This window comes from Dasypus novemcinctus, chromosome 19 (genome assembly GCF_030445035.2).
Source record: "Dasypus novemcinctus isolate mDasNov1 chromosome 19, mDasNov1.1.hap2, whole genome shotgun sequence".
Classification (NCBI taxonomy): domain Eukaryota; kingdom Metazoa; phylum Chordata; class Mammalia; order Cingulata; family Dasypodidae; genus Dasypus; species Dasypus novemcinctus.
This window is the reverse complement of record NC_080691.1, coordinates 58,178,417-58,183,716: the sequence shown is the minus strand read 5'-3', so window position 1 is coordinate 58,183,716 and position 5,300 is coordinate 58,178,417.

The window sequence follows — 5,300 nt, the reverse complement described above, 5'->3', positions numbered from 1 at the left end:
AGGAGTATCACCCCACAAAGGGCTGCCCACATGCAAGGAGTGGCCTCCCATGCAGGGAATGCAGCCCCATGCAGGAAAGCAGACTACCCAGGAATGGTGCTGCCCACACAGACAGATGATGTGACAAAAACCAGGCAGAGAGAAGAGACAATATGAGATGCAGGGAACTAGGGAGCTGAGGTGGAGCAAGAGAATGATAACCTCTCTTTCACTCTGGAAGGTCCCAGGATGGGTTCCCAGAGCTCCCTAATGAGAAGACAATAGACACAGAAGAACAGACAGCAAATGGGCACAGAGAGCAGACAATGGGGGGAGAGAAATAAAAATAAAAAAAAGAATCCCTTTTAATTTTATAACACTTTGAAATATTGTTCATTTAACTTATAACATATTAAATGAACTTAACTATTTTATTATTTTATTTCTTTAAAGGTAAAAGAACAAATTATTTGCAACAGCTTGAAATAAAAAGATACTTTCAGGATTTGACATTTCAAGGCATGGTTAAAGTACAAGAATTTATTTTGATAAAACAAACTTTCTTTGTGTTTTGACTATTCATGAGAAAAGCTCTTTATAAACTTTAACTGAAAGAGACCAAAAATTTAAGAGATTTGGAAAAAGGACAAAATTTAACTTTGCATCAGTATATTATTTGATACTAAAGATTGTAAAACTTAATAGATAGTCCCATCAAGTCTTATTTAACTTTACCCTTAGAACTTTTTTTTCTACACATCTCCTGCACTTTTTGTATTCATTCAGGTTTGTCCCAAATTTTACTCCTTTATAATAACTAGTCGTTTCATCTTAGGATAATTTTTTTTTATTTCCTTAATAATAAAAACACACTTTATATACCCTACTTCTTACAACACACAATTACCATCAACACTAAACAAACTTTTAAAATAATGATTCCATTTAGTTATACGTAAATAAAATTTTTTTTTTGTTTCAAATACCTAGTAGCATTCAACATTAGAAACAGTTTTTTACAGACAAGTTGGCAGGGAAGGCTGGCTGCTAGTAAGTTTTCTTGGGTGGCGGACTTGGCCCAGTGTTTAGGGTGTCTGTCTACCACATGGGAGGTCCGCAGTTCAAACCCTGGGCCTACTTGACCCGTGTGGAGCTGGCCCATGCACAGTGCTGATGCATGCAGGGAGTGCTCTGCCATGCAAGGGTGTCCCCTGCATAGGGGAGCCCCATGCACCAAGAGTGCACCCCATAAGGAGAGCCACCCAGCATGAAAGAAAGTGCAGCCTGCCCAGGAATGATGCTGCTCAAGTGGAGAGCTGACACAACAAAAAGAAACACAGATTCCCATGCCGCTGACAACAAGAGAAGCAGACAAAGAAGAAGATGCAGCGAATAGACACAGAGAACAGACAACTGGGGTGGGAGGGGGAAGCGGAAATAAATAAATAAATCTTTTTAAAAACTAAAATAAAATAAAAAAATAAGTTTGCTTGTATGAACTTACTCTTTTGTTATTATCATTTCAGTTTCTCTTTAATAATGTCTTCTTGGAATTAACTATTTAAACACTTTAATTCAAACAATGCTTCCACAAACTTCTTATAATTATTCATAACCACATGGACAATAATTACTTTATCTTAAGATAAATTTTATCTTCACAGAAAACATTCTCTCACTGAATGCTACAACAATACATTCTACAACTTGCCATGTGCATTCAAGTTTTGTCCTGCATAATTCCATTTCCATTTCATGAAAACTAGCCATTTTATTTTAGGAAAAAAACACTTTTCTTGAACAAAGTTATCAAATTTCAGTTAGCGTTCTCACAAACTTTTTACCTTTTAAAATATTCATTTAAATTTTACTACCTTCATTTTATCCTGTGAAGAAAAAGAAATTATTTCAATTTAGGCAAGAACTATATTTTATGAGGAGACTTGTAATAATTTCATTAATCAAAACATGATTTTTTTCATCATAGAGATCTAATTAGCATTTATACTTATATAATAATATAAGTGTTAATTTATTTTTGGCCATTTTAATAGAGGTCTTTCAGGAATTTTATCAATTTATATTACCTTCCAGAAGTATTAAAACATACACTGACATTGAAACAACAGACAAGCACAAAAACAATTACAACACACCAAGAGAAACATAAAGTTTACAATTTGACCCATAATTCTAGGCCTAGCATTCCCATAATTCAAAATTTAAGGTTCCCACTTTGGGGAAGTATGGACAAAAGATTCGTACTGTTTGAAGCAATGTAATAATTTGTTCTTATTTCAGATTACAATTAGCTGCTTTCAATAGTTTTTGTAAGGTGCAGAGATAGATCTCCTGTCACTTTGATAATGTATTTCCCATGTTATCCTAGCATCTGCAGTCAGCTTACCCATCTCATGGCAGTTGATGTCCTGTCAGTGCAGGATGCATGCTCTGGACCAATTTTAATATGCAGACACATTTCCAGGGGCCCTCACAGAAAATTCTCCTCAGCTAGGGGAAATCAGCTGCCCCACTTTTGATGCCAATTCCTGCAGGAATGAAAGACTCATACACAAAAACTCATATGCAGGTAGGGCCTTGTTTGCTTTATTTCTCTTGCTTATATATCATTTAATTTTAGATTAGGCCAAGAGTGGTGGTTAAAGCTAAATTTCTAAAGGATGTTTTGTCTTGGAACAAGAAACCATGACTCTAGACTCACATTCTATCTATATAAGCAGAAAAGAGAAGAGGAAGCCATTTTTAAACATCAAGCAAAAGAGATAGTTTGTGCACGGATAAGCAAGTACAGAGCTATTTTAACTCTGAAGCAAGAAAAGATGAGCTTTTATAAATCATTTAACCATGCCCTTGCCAAGATGGTGGAACTAATCCCCATGGAGATGAGGGCAAGAAACTGCCTTACTGTATGGTGTGCAAGTATAGTCCAGGGGTCTAAGTGATTCTTATAATGATTTTCAAAAAAAATTCCTGCAATCCCTGTTCCTCCTCTTCCCCAATTGTCCTCAGACTTAGTTGTTCCTTGACTGCCAATTCTGAGACTTTGGGATATTCTATCAAGTATTTCTAGATAATACAATCTGCGGGCACTTTGCCTTGTACTTCCTTTTTTCTTCCAAGTCATTTACCATTTCTTTATCCATTCTCTGTCTTCATGGTTTGTGAATTGGGGATCAGGTGTTTTCAAGCTCCAAAGAACATAGTGCAATATTTCTGGTTGTTCTTGTGTAGATAATTATCAAAAGAAGAGTATGGTGAAAATAACCTCATTCTTTCATCTTAAAGCCTGTCTTGAATTTTGATTACTACAGCTTGATCAATAAACTGGCATTAGAAAAGGAATTTTAACAACAGCGTGGAAATTTTAAGCTCAAACTATAAGAATAAATATGTTATAGAGAATTGCTAAGCAATATGACAAGTAAGGTAAGAAAAGATGCTTGTGGGTAGGAAAAGCAATAACATCATAATATTCCCCGAGCTGAAGTAGGTCACTGCCCGCTCTGTTGGAAGTAAAATGCTAATTAGTAACACTAAGCTCTCAAACCTTTAAAAATATGGTGAATTCTTCCACTTTGTGATGATTAGGCTATTGTGTCAACTCACCCAGATAATTGTGCCCAGTTTTTTGGTCAGGCAAGCACGGGGCTAAGTGTAATACAAGGACATTTATGGACTTTAGTCACCATTAACTTTACTACTGTGGTAAATCATAGATAGGTTCTTATAATTATGTCTGGAAGATTGCCATTAGCAATGAGTGACGCTTAAACCAACCAATTGAATGCCTTAAAAGGGGAATTGATTCCAGCATTGAGAGAGAATATCCTAGCTCATCTTTGGACAGCCAACATCTCCTGGAACTCATCAAGAACCCTCATTGGACTTTCATTGCTGCTGTTGGTTGCAGCCTGCCTGCAGAACCTGGACTTGTGCATCCCCACAGTTGCATGAGAGACTCTTGTAAAATCACATTATTGAAAGATGTCTCTTGTTGATTCTGTTTCCCTAGAGAACACTGACTAATACACACCTTTTCATTGGCTAACAGCAATTTCTTCTTGCATCTTCCAGGGAATTCTCACTCTGTACTGCTAATCCACGAAACTGCTCATATGCTGCTGTATTAATTTCTGCCATTGCAGACTCTGTCTCATTTAATTTGTCTAGTAAGAGAATAAGTTTGAGATCCTGCAAAAAATCAATAATCATACGATTTTTTTAAAAGTCATATACAGATTTGGAGAAATTAATTATACATATCAGATATGGAAAATGTTCTCTTACTCCCTCTACAAAGATAGATAGATAGATAGATAGATAGATAGATAGATAGATAGATAGATGATATAGATAGATGGATAGAAAATTGGATGTATGTAGAGATAGATATTGATTGATCTGGGTAAAAATTATGATTGTTTTGTTCATTTTCAAAAAATTTTCCTGAGCACATATTCTCATATATTCACCATCAAAATGAGTTTATGGTTTTTAGAAATAGTACATCATGAAAGGCTTGGAAACTACTTTTGAGTAAATGACCTTCATACCAAACATAAATGAACAGTTTCAGTTCAAATGGACCTACAAATATATGTTCAGTGTTTAAATGTCAGTTCTCAATAATAGTTTTCATTTGTTATAAATTATCTAGATGCAAAATCCATCCTCTGTTATACAGCACTTTCTTTAATATCACACAGATTTTCAGTGACTTGTGTAGAGAATAAAACTTGCCTCTACAGTTACCTTAAATCTTTAAGGAGCTCACAATAATTTTGATGAGAAAAATAACAAGATTAAAACTGAAAACACAGTGTTATATTCCACCCCTAAGCTAAAGTATTCTGAAGACATACCTTTTCTCGAACTCATCTTTAGTTTTCGTATACATCTGTTCATACTGTGACTTCTTTTTTACAGCAACATTTTGTTTTATTGAATCAATTGATACTTTCCTGTTGAAACACTCATCAGTTGTCATCAACTGTAGTAAAAGAAAAAATCATAATTGGTAAAAGCATTCAAGTAGTATCCTTTGTTTCCACAGAGAACCAAATGAATGCATTAATGAATTTAATTTGATTTATTTCCTCTTAAGTGTTATGAGATTCAAGTAACACAAGATTTGAAGAACTCATAGAATGGATGAGACAAATAGTCCTTAAATCATGGGAAAAATGAAACTGCATGGAATTGTATGAATACTTGTATTCTTAATCTTCTACCTAATCACACAATAATTATTTTAACTACCTGTCTTATAAATGCTAATCTAAACTTACTTAGATAGGAGA